The 25,341-nt window shown below is 42.6% G+C and overlaps 1 long non-coding RNA gene across 4 annotated transcripts in view; it reads right to left on the bottom strand.

Moving 5' to 3' along the window:
- LOC119005766 overlaps positions 1-25,341 on the bottom strand; it is a 175,962-nt gene that overhangs the window by 84,856 nt on the left and 65,765 nt on the right. The window contains exon 4 of one of the 4 annotated variants that reach the window (XR_005070571.1): positions 21,362-21,597. The exons of the other annotated variants lie outside the window; for them this stretch is intronic. This is a non-coding gene — a long non-coding RNA (uncharacterized LOC119005766). Of the gene's footprint in view, positions 1-21,361; positions 21,598-25,341 lie in introns of those variants that run through there. 4 annotated transcript variants of the gene reach the window in all.

Below are 25,341 nucleotides of genomic sequence, written 5' to 3'. Positions count from 1 at the left end.
TCCTGTCAAGGTTGCTGAACACGGAGCAAAGAGGAAAGACCGGGACAAGAGCAGGAACAGAGAGGAGATCAGAGGGAAAAAGTAAAAAGGGAAACGAGGGGGAAAGAACAAAAAAAAAAAAGAAAGAAAGAAAGAGGCGGGTGAGAAAGACGGAGGGGGAGTAGCGCGACTCGGAGGGACAGAGAGAGGCTGTCAAGGTCGCTAAACAAGCGGCAGCGACGAGGACCTGAAGGGATTGGCTGCAGCGCCGAACAGCAGTGACCTGTTAGTCATGGTCACACACACAGGCACACAAACGAGGGAGAGACGGTGAAATAAAAAAACGAATTCACTGGCAAGACAGAGATGACAGAGATATGAAGAATGGCCGAACACATTGATGTGGAGAGGAAGAGGAGCAAACAGATACAACGCGGGGGATTTTGAATGCGGTTTGGTTGAAATATGAGCCTTTCCTGAGACCCTTTAAACTGTCCATGACATTTTTCTTTCTGAGACACTTCAAGATGCCACGTTTGCGGGAGATAGGTGCACGTTTTTTCCTTGAGATCTAGTCTACATCGACAGAAAAAAAAGACTAAAATTAAATTTAATGAGCTTATCTTTTTTTTTTTTTTTTTTCTCCTCTGAGCTAAACCAATTTAGGTCAATTCAGTTTTGCCAGAGAATCTTGTTGTTTTTCCTAAATGTGCCACCGAAAATACACAACACCACTGGGACGCATAGATGAGATGGAGACAGACAGATAATAGACTGTCAGCGTGATAACCTGTCTGTCTGTCAGTCTGTAAATGGGTAAAAGAAGGGAAACATTCAGGTGTGTGTGTGTGTGTGTGTGTGTGTGTGTGTGTGTGTGTGTCTGAGTGTGTGACTGCTCTGTGATTGCCCTGAGGAGAACAGCATGGCATAAAGCAACAGTCACCTGTGTGTGTGTGTGTGTGTGTGTGTGTGTGTGGGTGTGTGTGCGCCTTAGGGCATACAAAGGAAACAGCACGGCAACAAGAATCAGCCGGAGTTTGTAATAACGTAAAAAATAATAAATTCAGATCTCAAAGTCACTTCATCCGACACACAGCAGCTGTAGACCTTTTTAAACAAACATACATCGCTCGCGTACGCTTCCTCCACAGGGACTATATGTTTCCCATCACCTGTAAAATGTACCGCGACTACTTCCCTTCTATGTTTCATGACATGTAACAGAATCCAGGTGTTGGCTTTGATGTCGTCTCTGTTGTGTGGCAGCTGCGTAAGTGTGAAAAACGGATTTAATTAAGTTACATAAGTGCACCAGCCGCGTGCGATTAAAGACACCAACCCTGCTCAACCAGCAACAACCTTGGCGACTTGGTGAAGCCAGTAAGCAACACGTTCTCACCATCAGCCGCCCAGTCAGTGGCCTTAAGCTCCAAATTATGACGCTTGACCTTCCACTCTCGCATCATTTTTTGTGCACATGAAAGGCTTCTCAGTCAAGTGAGTGGCAATGTGTGACAACATATTAACAACATCCAGTTAGACTGGTAAAAACACAAGCGTGCTGGTAAACAGTTTGCATAGTGTGGCAGATTATGACTTTTGAGCCATTATTAACACTTTGGTTTGGTTCAGGCAAAAAGACACTGGTTAAGATGAGGAAAAGTCCCATACACGACACGAAATGTACCGTATGTGACATCAGTTATGTCATTTACGTATATTCACATATTAACATTACGTGAATTAAAAAACAATTCACTTTTGATTATTGGTCACAAACTGGACGCAGTACCCGGTCTCTTCTTTCTTTTTTACTGACTTAAAACACTCACTGTTGCTATACCTGTTAGTATACCTTTGCACACACAATATAAAAAAAGTAGCATTTAATATCGAGCCGTGATCTAAGCGCCTGCTGCAAACGCGATGAAACAGTGAAATGCAGCAGAGTTCTGAAAATACAAACAGGGTGGGAAACTATACTTCACACCGCAGAGATCAGTCAGAAGCTACAAAAGCACTGACAGCTGAACACACAGAGACTGTCCCCGCTCTGGTGTCCTGCGCTGACACGAGTCTCGCAATCATGGTACATGCTTGTTTGACTGGGAGAAGTGGTTCGTCACGAGTTGGCCACGGTTGCAAGACATCACCGCAGCCCGCTTGGCCCACACTCCAGAGAGAGTATAACTCGGCCAAAGAACTATTTTTTAAGCAATGTGCGCTGTTGTGTATTTAATGTTAATTTTTTAAGAACTGGACATCTGAATGTGGAATTCCTTTCGGGTTCACAGTGATGATATTCAATTTGACACATGCCTCCTGAAAACATGATGATAGTCACTACATCCAGTCTGAATTTATGGAAATATAGTGTCCTTGTTTAGTTTTTTACACCTAAATGAGCTCCATTTTGAAACAGCACCAGCAGCTCTGAACCAGAAAATGGGCCCGTGGCCTCGGAAAATGTGTTTTATTTCCAGGCACTGTACGTCTAATTGATTTATTTACACTAAAAAAGCAGTTGCCAATTTCTGCTGAATGTTTCATGTTGTGTCTTCTGTAGTCTGCTCTTTGAGGACTTGGCAGCACTATCAGCTTTCTTATCATCGTCCCTGTTGGCGGAATGAATCAAATTGTTATGAAACAGGATTTGGCGCTCAGCTCAGGGATGGTCAGAAATAATAGCCTGACTCTGATTGTGGAAGTGAAAAAATATTTATAAAAATGGAGTTATATGGATATATATATGACAAACACCCCAACACTTTCTCCCTCAACCCCCATATTTCACACACACACACGCACACACAAACAGATTTCAATGTGACTATCAGACGCGTTATCTCTGCATTGCAGACTATTAAACATTGATGTGTTGTTATTGTAACAGCAGCAATCTGGATCATCCAGGCTGAATGACCCAAAATAAAAACACTCTGGCTTGCGACAACACGGATTCTCTGATAAACAACTGTTTTGTCTGCGGCGAACAATTAGAGCAAGCTTTGCTGGGACCCATTTTGGTGCAAGATAATCTTTTTTGGGAAGCTATTGTTGTTTCTTTTGCAACCTTTTTTCCAGAAACTGGTTTCCATTAGCAGTAGCGAGTACAGTTAGATGCCCATAAAAAAGCTGTAAAAATGGACCAAAGAATTACTCGACGAGACCTCCCGTTTCCCCCGTGTCACTGTTTGATCAGAAGTCAGTGAAGTTCAATAAACCGCAGGATTTGTTGAATTAAGTATTTTTTGTACCCACTTTCCACCAGTCTCTGAGAGGGCTAATCGACATTGAAAGTCATTCAAACACAGATGAAGGATTTCTGACATCTGCAGTCAAAAATGTAAAAAGCTGTGCTTCACTGATGGCCGGTTTCAGGAAGTTACAGTTCCCCCTGTTCCGACGAGGAGGGAGGTTCTGACCAGCACTTTTTTTCTCAGCATACTGACCCCATAAGGAAGAGATAGCATTTAACGGGACTTTTAATCTGTCTCTCACAAGTATCCCTTTAGTTTGTCTTCCACAGGTGTCCCGGTGTCTCAGTCGGACCTCTGCGGTAATAAGAAACTCAAAAGACAATCTCAAGTTAAAAAAGATGTGTGTGAATGTCTCTCCATAGTGGAATTAAGGAATTACTGGCTTGCAGGGTGACTAATAGACAGACGGAGAGGTTGGTTTAATTCAGACGAGACTTATGCCCTCTCTCTCTCTCTCTCCGTCTCCCCTTCTCTCTCTCCTCCTCTCAATGTGTGTGTGTCAGCAGCTCAGTCAAGCAGGATAATTCAGTTCTCACTGTGCGGATAAGGACTTCTATCCAGCTTTAGTCTGTCACAACATTTGTTCCACATTTAAATTAGACTGCTGCAGCGGGATGATTGCATATAGATTTGCCGAGGAGGGGAGACAAGGAGAGGTGAGGGGGAGAGAGACAGGGCAAAGGAGGAGAGGAGACATGAGGGAAGAGAGGAGTGAGAGAAAGGGGGGACAAAGGAGGGGAGAGGAAAGAGGAGGGAACAGAGAAGACACAAAGGAACAGTACTACTTTTACTCGCCAGAAACACTCGCTACAATCAACTGTTGTTGTTTCAGCATCAGTCTGGTCCCCATGACAACTGTCCTGGATTCTGATGCATGCATCTCACACAACAACACACATGTATTATAAATAGGCTGGAAGTCAGACAAAGCGTGTGAGACTGCCTAAGAAAAACTATACAAACGTGCTCGCGAGTGCCACATAGAGCACACAACTGCTTCATATTCAATCAGTGGGTCACACTACATACAACTACATACGAGCGTGAGGTGAAATTTTGAAATGTCCCAAAAAGGTGTCATCCAAAAGTCCAAAATACCAAGATACAAAGTAAAAGTTAAAAAAAAAGGAGCAGGCATAATTCAAGAAGTACACAAAACACAAACCTGAGCACAAACCAAAGAAATGCTGCTAACATCATCAGGCAGCAACACAAGGAGCGCAGGAGATCCAGGACTGCCATAAGGAAACGGAACTAATTAACGCATGAAACATGTGAACAGGAAAAAGGAGGGAAATGGACAAATGAAGGAAGTGAAAAGCATGACATGACACACAAGGAGGGAAGCACACAATAAAACAGGAAACAACCAAACCCAAAACTCAAACCATGACAAAAAGTCCAAATAAAAGGAAACAGGAATGCAGAGGCTTTTCGAGCAAATTAGTAGGTTTGTCAGAAGATGTCAGTATACATGCATTACCCAAGGCTGGATTAAACAGAGTCGAAGAAGAAGAGGCCACGATCCGGAAACAACAGACTAACTAGTTGTTTCTGCAAATAATCCTCAAAGAATTTTTAGGGGGAAACAACTTTTTCTTCTCATAGAGTGGAAACAGCTGATTAGTCATGGGTGTTTAATGTTCACTATGTCATGAACCTATTCAGAAAGATTTGTTTCCATCTCCTATTGAGCACAAAAAATCTTCCTCCAAAAAGGCAGAAACCACCTCATGACCTCAACCTTTTCTTATGAGATACTATAAAATGCACATAATTGGCTGTTTTATTATATATATGTATATATTTACACACTGTATTCTATCAAGACATGATATGTTTTGCAAATGAGCAATAGATACAACTTGTTTTGGAACTGATCCAGTAAACCTCCACAGGCACTTTGAATCAAGTGTTCAACGCTAATAAAATGACCGTTTCTCTAAATGAGTCGCCTGGAGGTAGAGTGACTTAGTTGTTGTTGCGAGAAGGATTCTACTCTCTTAAAGGGAGTTTGTCTCTGTAGGAATCGGTTTTGTAATGTCATCAAACTGAGCCCACAGCTGCCATTTGTGCTGCGGCGATCCACAGGACCAGTTCCAAAACTTGTTTGTACTTATTAGTCATTTACAAACCAAAAGACGACAGGCACACTTTTAAAAATACCGGAAATCCCTTTTAAAGTGGATCACAGTGCCACCACAAAATGTTCTAGAAATGAAAAATGTTCATATTTTGTTCACCTGTTGATTACAGCCTTAATAATCTAAACTCTATAATGACTGACAGCAGCCTCACTGTTTGGTCAGCTCTCTACTAAATTCTATAATTATTCAATGTGTCCTACATCCATGAGCGCAAACCTTAGGTACAGCTCATGGATACACTGATATTAAGTCCTAATAAGACTAGATAAATGTATTCTTGTTTGAGGAAAAAGAGAGTGGAAGCTTCCTGTTTTCACTGTTCAATGTATTCTCACTAAATACATTATAAAATCGCTCACTGTTTATTCCAGAGCCAGGAGCGAAATGTGTGCGCTGCTCTGAGTGTGAGGCAGATAATGCATGTGGGTATTTCACTGCGCAAGTGTGTGTGTGTGTGTGGTACTGTATATGCAGTGGCATGGATCTGTGTGCTTTTAACTATGAGCGTGAAACAGCATGTTTACAACAGTTCACGAGTCTTTGCTCACGTACGTGTCAGTCATATCACGCCACGGAGTCTTTTGCCGGAGCGTGATCTCCACATCTCCGCGCCTCTGTCTCTCCCACACTTCCTCGATGTCTCCCTCACTCTCCCTCCCTCTCTAACCAATGGTGGCAGTTGTTCTTTTTAAAGCGGAGTGGATCAGAACGCAGGCGGAGCGGCTGTTAATTATGGATGGCCTGTTTATCCTCCCAGGAGCACCCAGGGAGGAAAAACATCCATTCTTACTTCGCCAGCTAATGCCTCAACTGTGCTAATATGATAGGAGTCTGCATACTGAGTCTGCTCGCTAACACCTTACAGTAAAAGCCCTGCTAACCTCCTCTCAACATATATGGGCCAAACACAACAGTAATTAATTTGAAGTCCATGCGCATATAATTAGAAACCAACAGAAATAATGTGGACTGTTGTTATGACTCATTAGCGTCGCTCTCTTTTGGAAACTCATGCTGTTGACTGCAATCATTTGATGAGCTGTGCGTTTGCTGATAATTATTTTCCATCAGTCGCATGTTTCCAGAGCCCAAGGTGATATATTTTAAAAAGGCTTGCGTTTGTCCGCCCACTTTCCCCAAACCCAAAATATTCAGTGCAGCAATCTTGGCCTCATTCAGACCAAACCCAGCTTGGGAGCAACAGCTCTTCCAGAGAGGCTCCCTGCATCCACAACAAGTTTGCAGAGTATTTCTCCTCCTCTGCTGGTGCAGTCTCCTGGCAGCACGATGTAGTTTGAGGCACCGAGCAAGAGAAAAGAAACTCAGAGCAATTTGTTAGACTTTGGAATTTTTTTGTAGGTATTGTTTTTTTGGTGTTTCATCTTGACACCGAAACATGAAAAACTTCCATTGCAACAATAGAAGTAGTATGCGCAAAGTCCTTTTAGGCACGTCTTGCCACAGATAGGACTGAGCTAGCAGTGTAGCGGCGCAGTGCCGTTATTCCACAGTCTGGGGAGAACCCTGCTCCCATATAGAAGGCAGGTGTAAATGGCTTGACGAGTCGTTCTGATCACTGGCTTATACAGTACGACTGGCCACCGCAGGATAACATTGGGTTGATTTCCTCCAATAGGTGATTCCGTTTCATTCTTCTGCTGCAGGGCCACCGCATTAGCAGTATTCACACAATCAAAATTACGTTTTCATCGCAATGCCTGATTTGATCTGGATGAGGCCTACAGGAGTAAAGTCAAAAGCTAAAAACAAGTGCGCAAATATTATTTTTCTATCACAGTGTTACGTCTTCCTCCCTTTGGGTTCAACCCCATACAACTCAAAGGTGCAATAAACAACTCCTGAGAAAGATGGTTGTTCAGTAAGTTTAATTCCCAGGTCTTTCAATAACAATACTTTCAGTTGGTGGCCACAACCCAAGTTGACCTGGGAATCATACTAAAATCAGCACCAGTGTGATAATATATGTACTAAAACACTGACACATGCTGTTTTTTTTTATCTGATATAGGCTTGAGATGAATTCGATCAATCCACATAGCTGTGCTAATGCTGTAAGAGTGATGCTCGCTGGTCCAAGACGGTCAGGTGCTTTCTTACCTGTCTTACTATCACATTTCATCTACAAAGGTCTCTCCCGCAAGAAACATCTGAGACAGCATAATTCGCCAAGAGTGGTAAATAAGAGCGAATGTGATACTTCATTGATCTCTGCAGGGAGGATCTCCACTGTAGTCGCTGTCTGCAGGCACTTTAGAGTGCAGGTCAGTTGTGTTAAAGCACCACTGGAGCTGGTGGAGATTCACCATCTTTCTCAGCAGGGCAAATTCAGCAGGGTTCACTGCTTGAACCCTGAGCCTTTCAGATGAGTGATGGTTCCCTCACACACACACACACACACACACACACACACACACACACACACACACACACACACACACACACACACAAATGAGTAGAGAACCAAAGCTCCAGTAGTTAAGAGCAGGCTGACAACACAGGTCATCTATAATTTAGTCATAGCATACTCCTGCCTTGCATGTCTCTGTGTCTATCTCAACGTCTCTTTCACCACTTCTCAGATGAATATTCGCCCAAATCCTTGCTGCCATGTTCACTCATTTAATAAAAAGAAAATAGTGAGAGAGAAATATAGTTGCATGTTGCCCAGAGCTGTGAAACCAAAACACACAGGTAAGGATGCTTCCCATATATCGGGTAGTTGACCGATTAGCCACTTCCTGAGGTTTCACCATCATTTTGTAAGGGTGGTCACACACATGCACACACATGCACACACAGGCGTTATTTTTGGCTGCATGAATATGGAGCTACACATGCACAATGCAGACGGCTTGTTAAATAGAAAAGGAAACACATGTCGTGTCACAATAAGAAGTATTCAAGATAAGTGATGCCCAATGCAGATTTATGAATGGTGGAAATACATTCAGTATTCCGAGCCCCCGATGATGGCTGCGTAAATAATGGATGCGACTTCCTGTGCGTCCCGTCTGAACCAGTGTACGGGACGTTAATCCTCTGGCTGATTGGTACGCTGCATCATTCATTCATGAAGATCTAGCTTTGCGACTTCAATGTATAAATGCTCACATTATAATTAATGATTGGTGTACATACTCTAGCTAACACATCTAAAGCCTTCAAAGTGGAGCTGGTGCGTCAGTTATTGTGAAATTATAATATTGCTACTTACACTAGTTACACTGAGCACCAGATCCAGGTCATGGTAATTCTTAGTGCTGTAATGTAGGTTTCAGTTTCTTGTAGACATTTCACCCCTAATTCAGAGTCGTTAGGACCATTTATGGGTTGCTAACCTAACCGACCTTTAACGACCTGCAAGCTGCCCCAACAACTCTGAAACACAGAGCTCAAACTTGCACAGTTTGACAATCTACTAGGTATTGCATCTGTGAAATGTGTTTCTGTTTCTTGAAGACATCTCCCCTCTCATCCAAACGCTTCTGAAGGAGAGTTGCAGGCTTTTAAACAAGCCTTTATTTGGGTTGCTGGAGCTAGGTGAGCCCAGGTGTTAACAACCATTCACACCTTGGCTCACCTAGCCCTAGCAACCACCACGAAAGCTGGTTTAGTCAAGTGGCCCTGACGACTCTGAAACTCAGACTTCACCAGTGTCCTTAATGACACTGTAAGGACACTCCCACACAGGGTTTGAAATCCTGCAACTCCCCTCTAGTTAGTTAGAACTGAAGAAGGCTCTTTGATGAGTGCTTAAAGTCTCCAAGAAACTGAAACAAGTCCAGTTGCCTACAACACAGCACTTTCACAACACAACCAAATGTCATACTGTTGTTTACATTTGGCGGACCCTGCCACCTTTCTGGCGTCAAACAGTGTTCTTGAGACCTTATTTTCTGAGAACAGCTTGTTTATTTAGTTATGGAGAAAAAATTATTTCTGAGTTTGTATTATCACCTCAATACCTTCAATATTAAACTACTGAGTTAGAGGTTCTTTAAAACCACATACTGCTCCTTTAATCCTCTTTACTATAACTATTCATTCTTCAGCGGCAGTTCAAATTTACTGCTGTCACAAATACGAGCTGTCTAAGTGATGTGCTACGGGGAGACCTTACAAATTATGATGTCTAAAGACTTGGTAATCATATTTGGCAGACAGAAAACAAAAACCCAAATCAACACATTGTATTTTACAGCTCAGCTGTGATGGTAACCTTTAAAGGGATACGCCTGTGAGCTGCAGCTATTTCTCAGAACACCTGCTGATCTTTTACATTTCACTGCTCTACAATTTAGACTGCATACATTATACGGCATGCCTTGCTGAGTGAGAGTGATATCAGCAGGATGTGTATATTCATAAAAAGCGGTACAATTTTATTGGCAATTACATTTTTATTACATTATCCGCCCAAAAAAATATGCTCCCTGCTGGCAGAGTTTACTCAGCTAAGTTTTCATCTGTAGATGAATGTGACAGTCAAAACACACAACTTTCCTGTGATGAAGATGCAACATCCCGAGTAGCACAGACTGCAGAGAGCTAATGTCAGTGTTGTGAATGCAGACAAATTAGCGGTTGCAGTCTGAGCTGTATGACTTTATATAGCAGTCCTGCTGCGTCTCCACTGAGCTGAGATTGAGCCACGTCGATTTGAATGTCAGCCTCTGTAAGTAAACAAATGTCTTCAACATGTGGTGCCGAACTGAAAAGTCTTGTTTGGGTTATTTTTTTAGATGAATGTGTTTCTCTGAGAGCGCCTATCTCACCCTCAAAGGCCCCAAACCAATCAGTCAGCCCTCTGATGACTGAGGCTCATTTAGCTCATTCCTGATTGGCTCTGAATCTAAGAAAAGAGCCAGGATTGCCCCAGTGGGAGGTTGGGAATTGGAGTTTTGAAGTTCTTTATGTGTTTCTTTTAATTTCCTCAAACTCTTTAATGTTCGTCTATATTTAATGTGCATGTGTGTGTTTGTGCACGCTAATTCCTCTGAGTGTGTATGTAGTCGACTGAGTAAGGCAGTGTAATCAAGAGTGTTTGCATGAAAGCTTGTGTGTGTATATAGGGAAGATTTTAATTAGCTAATGCTGCAACACATTGTGGCAATATGAGCCAGAAAGAAAACCAGATGTTTATTGTTTTTAATAGTCTAACAGCGGCGATCTCTGCCAGTGCTGCATGGTGGAGAGTGTTGCCTACTGAGCCAGAGATGGAGAAAAGAAGCATTTAGTACCAACTTTTAGCCCTCGACTGTAGAGATGAAGACATACAGTGGTGATTGATGTCTTTTTCATATGAAACTAGAACTTCTTGTTGAGGGCCCTGTCACTCTTCCGCAGCATTCGTTGTCAGACACTTTGCTCCTCAACCTCAGATATGATTTCAAAATCTGTATTCCGATGTGCAAATTTGAACCTCAGCCACTGCACATTATCGCACCGTTTACTTATTTATCCAGCATTATCAGATGTTTCTGTCTGTCCTTACCGGCACACAGCAACCAGCAACACGATTACATTAGCGCAATTAAACAGTAAACTTTGCTGGGAATTTAATAGTGAAAATAGTGGCCGAAGCAAAGGAAGGCTCAACAACAACAACAACACCAACGACAACAACAACCACATTCAGGGATGAGAAACAAAACAGCAGTAAAGCAAACACGCAGCAGGTTTAAAGGACTTCCTTCCTCAAGGCGAAACAATTCAGACCGCGCACCGCAGCTGCAAGTCAGTGAAGAAGAAAAGAAAGAATGAAGAAATGAAATGAGATGAAATATTAAAAGCAACAGTCGTACATCTCTACTATTAATTGTGTCAATGAATTAATTTACCAAAGTCACCATGGCAACATGACAAGCTTGTCAGTGCAACAATCAGAGCAGACTGACTGAAGACACAGACAGAAATGGGTCTGTAGGGAGTTGATTCATGGCTTTAAAACACCCAAACATTTTACTACCACACTTCCGTAAAGTCTGGGGACCTGTGAGAGACAGATTAAAAATGTATATTCAAAATCAATTCAACAGAGGCTGCTGTATCCTGACTTAAATCTCTAATCTGTGTCAAGCTCTTAAAACACTTGGGCCTACAATTCCCACAATAAAACTCAATAAGATCTTTCATTAGATCCTCCCTGAGTGGTAAACACTTGCCTTAACAAACTCCACCATGGTATTTAACTAAGGTTTTCTGTTCAGAAATGTCTGTAAATGAGCCAAAGCTGAGACAACTTGATATGGTTTTTTAAAATGTGTTTTTTCAAATCTGGGTCTACAGACTACATCCAAAAGATATTACTTGTTTGAAAAAGTCTTAATCGATAACATTCTGAACTAGAATGGCACTTAGTAGGGTGCAAAGCCTGTCAGTCCCTTCTAATTCAATCAAGTCTAATCTAATAACAAACTTGATTGCCCTAAAGTGCTTTATCTTAAAGAAAGCAAGAAAAAATCCTGGATCAGTCTATTTTTTTTCTGATCTGCACAAAAATTAAGCAACCAACCAACCAACCAACCAACATGTGATGGTGCTTACTGTTTTAATATATTTTACTTTTTTCAATCTCAGCAGTAACTGTACGATGTTCAATTGCTGCTTGAAGAGAGATGCATGGAAATGTGCTAACAAGCCAGCATCTTTAACTCCAAAGAGCGCCATAGCATCTGTGAAAATTAGTCTGTTGTGTTTCCATCATAGTCGCTCTGAAATCGCACCAATAAAAGGCAAAGCCCTGATGTGTGTTGGTGTTCATGTTGGTGTGTTATGGGGTATTACTGAGTGCCCTTTAAAGGCCCAAGAACAAATTGTACGTACACTTGGATTTATCAGACTTTCTGCATTGTGACAAATACAATGAATCCTTAAATAACGTTAGCGGGTGCAGTGTAAATGGTAGCTAAGCGTGGATAAAGATAACTGCATTTTGTCATGGTGATGGAGAGTAAATGTGTTAACAGTACAGGTTTCACTGTCACTCTCACTCCCTCTATGTATGTTCATCTCTCTCTCTCTTTCTCTCTCATACACACCTTTAGGGTAGGAAGAGAAGAGGAAGTGCCCACAGGCTTCAGCCAATCAGAGTCCAGCACAGAGCAGGAAAATCCCCGTAGGCCAGCCCACCACAGCCTACTCTCTCTCTCACGCACACACACACACACACACACACACACACACACACACACACACACACACACACACACACACACACACACACACACACACACGCTGGCTCATGTGTGTAAGAGGACACATGCATGCACACAGACTCTCATATAGGTTGTGTTGCCATAATGCCTAGGGAGTAACACCAGTATAGAGAGGACACTGGGAAGGACTGCAGACTTGCGCATGCACACGCACACAGACACATGCACACGCACACAGACACATGCACGCGCGCACACACACACACCCACACACATACACACACACACACACGTACACAGGGGAACAGGATAAAAATACTGTGCTGACAAGTCAATTAATCAGATGTGAAGGTGCTGAGCAGAACAATCCTTTACAAGGCTGGAGTTCAAAAACACTGTGTGTGTGTGTGTGTGTGCACATGTGTGTGTCTCTGTGTGTGTGTGATATTGAAGTTTTGGTGCCTAATAACCTGTGTCATAAGCTGTTGATCAGAACATTTGAAAGAACTGAACTGAATTCCAGCTGTGAATGTTGCGCTATTTTTGACTCTACGTTTCTCACTATTTTGGTCCCAGTTTATGTTTTGACATGAAAACATTGTTTCATTTTTCATCACAATAGGTGTGTAATGTAAAAATATGGATTAAATGTGCACATACACGCACAAAACCCACATTTAAAATGCTTTGTTCTGAAATACATGGATTCAAGGGTGTGTGGGGCCTTTAACTATAAACAATTAGAAGATGTAACAAAAAACAGCTGCCCGTCCTTTAAATATTTACAGCTACTGTTCAATTAACAGTATCATGATATCATAATATAAATGCTCAGTATTGTTTTTCGCTAGTGACAAAACAACAAATTATCCGTGCATTTATATGGAGCTTTAGAAGCAGTCCACCTTAACTTTCCCCCATATTAAATCACATTCGGAATTCGACACTTTTCTGCTGCCATGACGGCGGCTAGCGGAACAAGCAACTGCTAAGGAGAGTTGTTCAAAATCTTTCTTTTTAGTAAAATCTGTGTACACCCTGGTGATACTACGAGCAAAGTTTCATGTTGTGTCGAGCCTTATTAGTGTTTTAAAGATAGCGATTTTGATGCTATTGTAAAAGTGCCCCATGCACTCCCATTGAAAATGAGTTTGACCCAAAAACAAAAATATGGTAAATCCTAAAAGTGCCTCTTTCGTCATAATTATGCTTTTACATGAAGGTTTGACTCATATACATTCACGACAAAAAGCCTAAATTGCATTTTGGTGAGAGTTTCACTTTAAAGAAATTCTGCCCAGACAACTGCTGAGAGAGAAACTCTCCACAATAATTGACACATGGATTAAAAAAAACTGACATTTTTATTGTATCATCTGGCATTTTTGGATGACTGCTGGAGCATCGTATTGCTGACTAACTCTAGTAATGTTTTGCTTCCACCAAAGCAAAAGTATTATTGACTTTTTCTTGATGTGCAGACCCCATGGCATAGTTGGAAATCCTGATAACACAGGTAGGTCAATAACTTTGTTAATAAAACGGACTTCATATATCATCAATGGCCGGTCGGCACTGTCAGCACCACTCAAGTGTGTTGACTTTGGCTTGAAATCAACAGTGTGACTGGCTGACTGACTGACATCTCCTGAGCGGTGCTGAAAGCAGTCAATCAGCAGTGGGCACTGCAGTAATGACAGGGATGTGTGCACTCCCTCAGGAAGAGCTGTCAGGTCAATGGATCACTGCCACGCTGACATTCACACACACACACGAGCACACACACAAAGTGAAACAATACATCGGCTAATAAAATATGCTGCCATTTTGCCTGTGCACACACAATAAAACTCTCAAACACGCAAACAGTTCAGTGTTGACAGACTCTCGTGCTGCTTCTGTCCTGTTGTTCATTATGGATTCTTCCCAGGGGATTGACATGCACACACAAATACAAACACATTTCAAGTACTCTCTTTGCATCAACTGAATTGGATTATAACCGATGCTGTGTTTAAATGACAGCAGTTGAAGGTTGGGGGTATCTGAGGATACAAAGAGCATCGTCCGTAGCCTATCACAACTGCAGAGAATAAAGTGAATTTGGCTGGTTGATGGATGCTTCCTAATCCTGTTTGTTCCGGGATATTTTATCTGGCCTGTGTCTCAGCCTGAGAAACTGCATTTTCTCAGTTTGGGTCCCAACACGACAAGAGCACTAATATGTTTTAAATTGGCCTGAGCCCTGGGGTACAAAACTACATTGCCTCTGTTTGCGTTCCTGTGTGACAGAAGCACTATTATATTATAATGGACCTGGATCGCAGACTTATTTTCTCATCAGGTGAGGACTGAACACTTTTTCACTGTTGCTTTTGCTTGCAACCCTCATTTGTTGGTTAAAAATGTAAGGCGAAATCTGGTCTTCTAAAAAACAAATAGAACTATTACAATAGAGAAAGAAATCCACTTTAAAACTCAGTTTAGAAGTGCAACATGTAAGAATTTCCCACCTGTTGAATTCATGTTCGAAAAAAATAAGGGAAAGCACATCACCAGTGTAATGGGTAACTGCTGCTAACTGTTGCTGTTGTTGACACGTTGGCTCAGTTAGCTGAGCAGCTATCTGACTCTGTCCACCTAGAAGCTCACAGCAAAGGTTATTATGAAGCCAACTGGATTTCTTGTAAGACCCGATATACTCTGCGTCTGATTGGCTTGTATTTATATTTGATGACAGCCTCGACAGCTGGTCCTGGTATTGCTAACAAAATCCATGAAGTGTTTGATCGGGTGAGCAGGGAGCACAACTGAAATGCTCTTCTTCCCATCTTCTTCTTTCTTCTTCTTAGCTGTCCTCCGTTGTCCACACACACCTGGGTGTCCCCTTAAGACAACAATGCGCTAGCTAGCGTGCTACTTCCTAACTTTATGTTCAGTTGTCCACTAGTGTTAATGGGTTGTGTGTGCAGCAGAGTTGATATAGTAGATTGCGAACGGTAGTTTCCCCATTAAACACACTGATCTCTTCAGCTGTTGTGAATGCAGTGTTTCCTGGCTCCCTAAGTAGAGCAAACAGACCATCCTCTCTAACTGATTGCCATGAGGAGATTTTCAGATCAGGCTACCATGACTCATAATCGCCACTTGAGTTCAGGACGGGCTGAGGCTACCATGCTGACTTTAGTTGATACCTCTGCTACAAAACACATAGATGTCTTTGACTTATATTTAATGTAAAACTGATATTTTTTCACATTGTGTTGATAATTTTAATTAACTTCAGAATATTAAAAACTGTACATGTTGCTCAGCTAAAACAATTACGAACAGTGTACAGTGTAAGTTCTGGGCCCTATTTTTGGCATTTCCTTTACTTTTACTCAACCTAAGACATCCGTTCTATGATATGATCTCAAAATATTTCTAGTACAGCCATGAGAGAAAAGAACACATTTCAACATTTTACACCAATATGACAGTCGGGTAAGGGAAAAGAATTTCTTTCACAACACAAATTAAACTCAGTGCAATAATTACCTTTGAGGGCAGAATGCTACACTGATCCACTTGTTTATCCATGGTAGGCACTGGATATGTATACCCCTCTTATCAACCTTGGAATGAAAGCAACAACTTGACAGCTTCTATCTGGGTTTATTGAAAAAAAAAGAGAGACCAATGTACATCAAAAAATCACCTCAAAAACAACTCAAACACGAGTCCCCTCACATATTACTCGTGTCTCAAATCAGCAGGTGTTCTTCAAAGTCAAGTTTTAAAGCACATGTGTGTGGTACTTGTTGCATCATGTTTCAGATCTGCACACCTCCTGCTGTGCTCTGCTACTACCGGCTGCTGAGGTCCTTCTTCCCTGCAGCACCATAGTCATCCATCCACCCAGCCTCGTCTTCTCTGCGCTCAACAATAGCAAAACAACTTTTTGACTTTGTCTTGGTCACTAGAATGAATGTGTTGCTCCCGTCCTGAGCTCAAAAACTACAATCACATCAGTCTCTCCCGTATCGTGCTCTTGTCAAATCACTGGGTTTCGCGCTGGCGAAAGGTGATGATCTAAGAAAATGAATTTGTTTTACCGCGAATGCCGGGTGGATAAGAGCATCATCTGCGTGCCGGCAATTTAAATGTAAATGAAATGCGTCTGTGTCAGTTCCGATACACAGCAGAGAGAGTGGTAGACAGGTTGTTGTAATGACCTTTCATATCATGCAGGGACATGGTTGTTTACAAACAAACACACAGCGGTCAGACTTGTTTACCAATTAAACACTAGTGACAGATGTGTTTACGATCCACAAACACTGCCAGCCTCTGATGATTTTAAAATTCATACCTGGCCTCGCCTGAAAACCTCGGTAATACACAAGCGGAATGCATTTAGAATACTTAAACTAGATTGGACGTTTTTTGAACACTTAAGAGAACAGATGAAAAATGTTCTTGGAAAAAAACGGACACGAGCACTTTTTTATGTCATCAGGTCACGTGTGAAGTGTGAAGACATGTGGTAAAAGCTCCTCAGATGGATACAGCACATAAAACTGTCCCCCCTCACCAGAATAACAGCCTGACCTAATCTTAACCCCATTCAAGCTGCTTCGTGCGACCATTCATCCACCATCCATTGTGCGGTTGTGACCTCTAGTGGCTGTAGTAATTATGACACAAGCAAAGGAGGAAGTCAGGTGACACAGCATTTAATGTGTCAAACTTAAATTTGGCACTTCCCCCCAGGATAGGTGTGGTTTTGCTGGACGTGGCGAGCTCTGAGACAGTCTCTACCGAGCACTGAGTGAACGTTGTTTCTGAAAATTGTGTCTGCCTTGCAAGACCATTTAAGTGGTTGTGTGAGAAGTTTTTCCCGCTGGAAAGGTCAGCCGTTAGGTGATAAAGACGTTCGAATACTTCTCTCGCAGCAAGTCATGCTGGATGAATGGATCCTGCACATTTCTTTTTTCCAAAGGCATTCAGAGTTCTTGTTAAAGAAATATTAAGCGGAAAGACACCATTAGTGAGCCAACAAGAACGTGTCAACGAGAGGGGGCAACTGAGAGTGTAATGTGTCATCCAAGAGGGCACTTGCGCGGTATTATTTTCAACACGGGCCGCCTGTATAAAGAGCAACAGGAGATTTGGAATAATTAGCTTATGTTATGCATATTATGTAATTCTAATATGAAAGTGCTGATTCCAACCCAAACTTAACAATCTTGTCCTAACTCTAAGTAGCATTTAGAGTGTATGTATGCACACCCAGATGTGTAATGAGTGCAATTACACAGGTGTGATCTACAATCGATTAACGGACTTCATTTGACAAACCAGACTTCAAAAATCTGATGGAACATTTCTGAAAGCTTTGCAAGGAATATTCTAAGATTGTGAGGCAAGTTCTGTGGCAAGTGTCCATCTTGATGATTATTTTATTCTTTTTGTTTTGGTAATATGGGCAAAACCAGCCTCTCTGCCTCACAACATTAGACCGTTGAGGCTACCGGAGGGTGCGAGGGATCAGGGTTATTTCAGTGGCACAGCGCTCTCTGGAGAGATGACTATGGAATATTTCTGCAGGACTATTGCTTCGGAGTTGTGGATTTGCCTTGATTTATTGCTTTTGTTTTCATCATTCTCTGCAGAGTAGTTCACTACAGGTGTAGCAGCCTATAGAAATGATTCATAATTTATTTCATGTTTGCAGCTTTTTCCTCTGCCGCTGTGAACCAGGGAGAGCAGGGGAGAGCAGAAGGGGAGGAGGGGAGAGGATACATTAGGAGAGAGACAAAGAAGTTATAGAGAGGTAAGATAGTGTCAAGTAGACAGAAAAAGAGAGGAGGAGGAGGAGAGAGGGAGAAAGAAGGGTCAAGAGGTAGACAAGAGGCAGGAGAGCGGCAGAAAGATAAAGGGATAAAGAAAGAGGGACTATTAGCGGAACGATGATATCTGGATTTGCCACTCAAACTCTCTGTATGTTCTTTCCAGGATCTGTAAGTGTTACATAAATATATTCAGTACACATCATCAGACAAAAAGGCTACTTAACTAAATGGATCCTTATCTTTTTTATTCTTTCATCACTGGAGGTCATAGTAAACACTGCTTAGTTGATGGCACGAAAGTACTGGACAAAAATGAGGTAGTGTCACTTTAGTTGAGCATTTCCATTTCACACTACTTTATACTTTTTTTTTTTTTTAAATAATACACCCACAGAGTTTTAGAAAGTTACAGGAATAAAAGTAGCTATTTTCCTTAAAAATGTTATTTTGATTGTGGATTAGTAACCTTAAAATGTTTGTTGGGTCCAAAATTATTGTTATTTCTGTGTAAGAGTGGGTTGGTTCCAGCTTCTATCAAGGTTTGTCAGTCAGTTGTATAACACTACTGGAACCACATGATATCTGTGTTTCATCACAGATGCCACGAGTCTTGGAAGTTGCCAGTTTGTGGGGAAAAAAATGGCTGAGTTCTACAATTAGCGCTCAGCACACTGTACTGCCTCACCTTGGCTAGCTAGCCTTAGTCAAGGTAACCTAAGCTAGCATTAGCGATGTTTGTGTTAGAGTGCAATTGTTAGCTACGTCAATGTTAGCCAGCATTCGCAAAGTTTATGTTTGCGAGCTTGGGTTAGCAACATGAGATAGTGCTCATGCAGACTGGCGACCACATCTGACGGCTGTATGATATAAATAACACCTTCACCATGTACAGCAGTTAAATGCAACATAATACATACATGCAGCATTAATATTAATCTGGGAACAATATATATATATATATATATATATATATATATATATATATATATATATATATATATATATATATATATATATATATATATATATATATATATATATATATATATAAGTTAAACACTGATGAAGACCACTTTACTGCTTTTACTTTTGATACTATAAGTCATTTGTGCTGAAAATACTTTCATACTTTTCTAGGATGTGAGGACCTAAGATCTTCTCACACCACTGCTAGAAAATGTAAAATATTACAAGACGTAGCAAATGGAGATCGGTGCAATACTAGCAGAAAATAATGGCTGTGCTTCGCCGAACTCCACGTTTGAATTTGTCAGGTGATTGGGAAATAATCACTACTGACAACAACCTGAGGTAAGAACAATAACATATGCAGTGAACAGCTTCACATGCATAATAAAACTGTGCATCAGGTCTTTGATATTGCCTTCATGCGCTATCTTCTCGCTCTTGCAATGTTCCCACGCTGCCTCTGCAGACTGAGCCCTGGCCACTGTAGGCTAAACGTTTTCTTTGATGTGGCGAAGGAAATTCAAGTTAATGAACTTTGGTCTTCACAATCCACCTGCTGTATTTCTCATTTCACTGATGAAGACACTAATCCCGCGGAAATGCAGTCAAAGCTTTTATTACATCTCACTGATCCAGTGTTAGAATTTACCTGTGTCAACATTGCTGTGATTCAGAGTTTAGTACGCTAGATTAGTGATTAGCCCAAATATGTAAATGCTACTTTTCTTCTTAGCCGTCTTATTTTACCAAGACACTGAAGACTCTTCCCCCGCAGTGAACACACACATGCATAGCTCAGGGGAAAACTCATTAATAAGGTCTATCCAGACTTGTTTAATGAGTTAACATCTACAATCTTCCTCTCTAACACATAAGGAGAATCTAAAAATACAGAAAAGGAAAAGGAGAACCTGTCACCTAACAGCTGACACCAAGCACATAATGACAGAATAATAAGAACAAGAGCAAAAAGCTTCTCTGCGGAGGCAAACATTTTTCATATCTGCGATCACGGCACAAATAAATGAGTCAAATACCACTGGGAGGCGAGAATTACTTAGTTGTTTTAAGCAGTTTTTTTTGTTCATTTATTGAGCAAACTGTGAAGGCAGGGAGGACTGTATGAATGCAAGACAGATTCAAATGTAAAGTAAAAAAAAGAAGCCCAATGGTCTAATGGTTTCTATCGTGGAGGCATGAGCGGCTGAGGGGCGAGCACTTCTTGGACTATGGATTTTTTTTCTCTGCTACTATGCAACACACACACACACACGCTGGGAGCAAAACAACACAAAGTCACACTGCTTAGCTTCAGATGACCTCAAATGCCCTACCTGACCCCCCTCACAGCACCGTGATAAGCAGACAGAAGGGCGGTAGTTATGGGCCCTAAACGCCTCCTCCTGCAGCTGAATGTGGTCTGGATTAATTCGTGCTACAGTGCAGCCCCCCCGGGGAGAATCTTTCTCCAGTTCAGTGCGGCATTAATCAATACTTTGAATTAACAACTATAACACAAACTCAAGCGACGATTTCACAGGGAAAAAAAGTACTTTAAGCATAAAAAAGTAAACTATAGCTTCAATTTAAATGCAAAACCTCGTCCATCTGTCTCGGGGTGTGTGTTTGCACGCTGACTAAAGTATGTTTGTCAGTTGGAGTTGTTATTTTTCGCTGCAGCATACGCCTCAATGGGCTGTCTGTGTTTTTGGATGGAGCTGGGCGAGACAAATTGACAGCTTCACACACACACACACACACACACACACACACACACACACACACACACACACACACACACACACACACACACACTCACACACGCACGCACACCCACACAGACACACATATACAAATATATATACACAAGCGGGAGCGTGCACACTGCTACAACGTCCCAGTGTGCACATACAGCCCCCAATCCACAACACACAAACACACACACACACACACACACGGAAACACAGGAGGCAGTCATACATCGGCTGATGGACTGAGTGACAGTTTATTTTCAGGACTTAAATGAACAGAGGGATCGACTTGATGCTCTGAGGCAGAGGAGAGCAGCGTAAGCAGAAGAATGTGAAGTGCGCCCGCTGCTTGAGGGTGGATGGATTCCACATTAGACAACACACACACACACACGCCGAGTGGCCTTCGTCGCCATCGTGCACCTGTCCGTCTGCGTTGCATTCAGTGACCACTGCTGACAGAGTTGCTGAGAGAGCTGCGCAGAGCAAACAGAACAAAGAGAGGATATAGATACGTGGATACAGTGGTCACCCACACACGTCTTTGACTTCAGTCCCGCAGCAGAACTGCAGCAGCTCCTGCGGAGGATTCATGTTGAAAAGCCGAGCTGTAACACAGAACGTAATTGGATCTATTGTTATAGAAAATTCCTTTCTCTCAGACAATAGGATGTCAGACCCCTTCCTGGATCAAAATGTGAAAAGGCGAGGGAGAGAAAGAAAAAAAAAAAAAAGCAAATGTTTCACAAATCTCCACTCGGTGTGTGGATCAACAGCGCAGCAGAAAACGAAATTAGCGACTTTGATCGTGGCTCCAGTTTTAAAGGGGAGGATGGTTTGAATGGGATCTGCAGTCACTGAGGCAGAGATGTGTTTAATTAGGATGAGTAAGGGCTGGAACCTTTTCCAATTTTTTTTGCGTGCAGGGGTAACATGACATAATGCAGAAAAAAGCGCGAGAGAGGGAACAGGAAAAGCCTTGAGAAGAGCTGACTTGGGAGATTTTCCCTCCCAGTGGTCTAACGTTACACGGCGAGCGAGGAGGGGAGGGAGGCTGCGAGGAGAGAGGAGGGAGGAGAGAGGAAGGAGGAGGCAACAGAGGTGAGAGTGAGGTGGGATCATCCTCCATCCTTCACCTCCTGCACACCTCCTTCTCAGTTTGTTTGAGGGTTTTCTACAGGCCGCACATCACATACCCTCTCTGTTTTGTCTAATCTGCTTACTTTCTCCTTCCCTCACTCCTCCCCTTCCCATTTCATCCTTTCCTCTCCTGTCCTCAGGCTACACATCACATACATTCCCCCTATGTTTCTCCTCTACACTCTTCCCATGCCTTCCCTCATGACTTTTCTCCCCCTCTTCCACCTCCCTCCTGCGACTGGATGTCCTCCACTCTCTTGTCCTCTCCACTTTCTTTTCCCCCGTCCCGTCAAAGTCGTCCTCCAGCTTCTCCCTTCCCTCTGACAGATTTCAATCCCTGCGCCACTTCTCTTTTCCCTCCTCCTCGCCATTTTTCAAGCTTCTTTCCTCTCTCCGTCTACCCACCTCACCGTCCTCTACCTCGACTCCCCTCCTCCTCCTCTTATCCCTCCCATTGTCCCATCCCTCCACCTCCCCACTCTTCCCTGGTCCCTGGGCTCGTTAAACAATGTCCACAGTCACCTGACATCATCTGCAGAGAGTCGCCTATAGGGGTGTGTGTGCTTGTGTGTGTGTGTGTGTGTGTGTGTGTGTGTGTGTGTGTGCAGAAAGAATATACATATAGTCCAAATTAAAAAGACTGTAAGTGTGCATATGTTGCTTTGGAGAGGAAGAAAGTTGAGAACAGAGTGTAATGATTCTGTGCTGGAAGTGAGCAGGAGAAAAAGACGAGAGACGGACGGAGAGATGAAGGGACGTATTGGGAGCTTTTAGACTTTTGCAGTAGACTTTTAGCAGCGTGGAATAGTATTGGTATTCACCGGAGTATTCACCGGAGCTGAGCACACAATCTGTTGGTCTGAAGGCAAGCACCAAACCCCCTCCGTCAGACCCCCCAACTTCACCGACCTCCTCCACGTGGATCTCCAACATCCTCTTCTTTCTCTCTCTCTAACTCTGCTGTCGTTCGCACAATAACCTCACCTCTCCATCCCACAATCCCCCGTCTCTTTCCTCTCCTCTCTCCTCATAATTTCTCTTTTTGGACCTATATATCTTTCGCCCCTTTTCTCTCCCGGCGTCTCTTGTGCTTCCTCTCTCTGGATCCTTTGATGTCAGCTCATACCTGCTGTCACATACCACCTGTTCAGTTATCAGCCAGACAGGACCGGAATAAACTAAACTGCGCCGCGGTGGACGGGACCGGGCTGAGCCGGACCCGCCTAAACGAGACTGGACAGATTGAGAGGGCTCGAGTGTGACAGGAGGGAGGTTGGGATCAACTGTGGTGACCTCGGCTGATCCTGGAGGCGTTGTTGTGTTGCAGGTGAAGCTCTTTATCTCAACAGACCTAAACACATAGATCCAGCTTTTATACCTCAAAGGTCCCACGGTACGCTCATTTCTAGGTTCATACTTTTATTTAATGTCTACTAGAATATGTTTGCATGCACCAGCTCTGTTTAAGTGCTTGTCTCTTTAAGGCCTCCCTCCTGAAAGCTCCAGTCTCCTCTGATTGGTCAGCTCTCACAGGCCTGAGGAGGTACTGCCCACTGTGTTTTCCTTCCTGGTGGGTACTCTTTAGTTTGAGTTTCTTTTTTTTTTCCTGTTTAGCCTATATTTACTTGGATAGGACAGCTTAAAGTTTGACAGAAAACTCAGAGAGTGCGCAACAAAGGGTCACATGTTGGAATCGAGGTGATCAGCAATACAGGTTTTTATTATTCATATCGACATCATTTTGAGGAGTCAGGGTTGGATCTGTGAGAGATACACAACTGCGATTTCCCTTGTTAGTTTCTGTAGTGATGTCTTGTCTGAGATTATGTACACTAAAGAGTTGATTTGACTTCAGAACAGTCAACTGAACAGAAACTTCAGAGTTACCAAGTTAAGTAAACAATTAAATTCAAGCTGCATGAGCTAAAAAGTTTGAACAACTTTTATTCAACAAAACAATTAATCTACTTTACAGGTAACTTTGAAGTTATAGGAATCCTCGATTTCCTCAAAGTCATTTAGTCAGATTTTACAGTGTACCAGAAAATCAAACAATTTAGCACCTGCAGCAGGATAAAGATAATAAGGGATGAACAAGCAACAAACACCTTGAATGCCGAGGCCTGATAACACCTGGCAATCAGAGTAAACGCACCCTCAAAAACATGCTTGTCTTACATCTGACACACTGAGCAATCGTTTAACTAGGCACAACTTGGCAAAATTAAGTTGTTCCTTATTAAATACATATAGGCTTTATTTTCAATTGACATGAGTTGTTCTTTTACTCTGAAATTCACTCACACATTGCTTTTATAGAATCACATCTTAAGGCAGTTCCTCCGAGACTTTAACATCCACTTTATTTCCTATTTCCAGTCTGAGTGCGCTCTGATCTTTATCATGGTCATTTCAGTTCAATTCAGCGAAACTCTTTTCTGTTTTAATCTGCCCGGTCTGACATTGTTCCGCTTTGTGCTTTGTGTTTCCGCTCTCTTTTCCCCTCTCTCTCTTCTTTGATCCGGGAAAGCAGTAGGTGAGTTGAGGGGTTAGCTCGTTCTTTGACCATGGCTACTCTAAAATCTTGTACAGATTCAGCAGCACCGCTACAAAAACTAAGGGAGAGAGGCCAGAATGAGTGTGAACGTCTGTGAGTGTGTGTGTGTGTGTGTGTGTGTGTGTGTGTGTGTGTGTGCGCGCGAGTGTGTGTGTTCTCCCAGGTGACGGAGCATGGACGGGAGAGATACTCGTTTGATCCCTGGAACAAAGAGAGAGGGGAGGGCAAAGGAGAGAGCAGCAGAGAGAGACAGCAGGGGGGGGGAGAGGTAGAAAGACAGGAAGGGAGAGGGCTGAGTGAGAGAGACAGATAGCTGAGGGGTGGAAGAGAGAGAGAGAGAGAGCGTGAGACAGAAGGGGAGCGTGAGACAGGGGGTTAGGAGGGATCAGGCCTCACGAGAACAGAGCTTTGTTGAAGGGGGTTTGAAGATCATGAGCAGCTTTGTCAAACAGAGTGAGAAGGAGGAGAGGTGTTGTGTCCAAAAGCTGCCGGCTGTGCTGTACTGTTGCATGAATCAACGACA

The sequence above is a fragment of the Acanthopagrus latus genome, chromosome 17, assembly GCF_904848185.1.
Source record: "Acanthopagrus latus isolate v.2019 chromosome 17, fAcaLat1.1, whole genome shotgun sequence".
Taxonomy (NCBI): domain Eukaryota; kingdom Metazoa; phylum Chordata; class Actinopteri; order Spariformes; family Sparidae; genus Acanthopagrus; species Acanthopagrus latus.
This window is presented reverse-complemented; position numbering and strand designations above follow the sequence as displayed.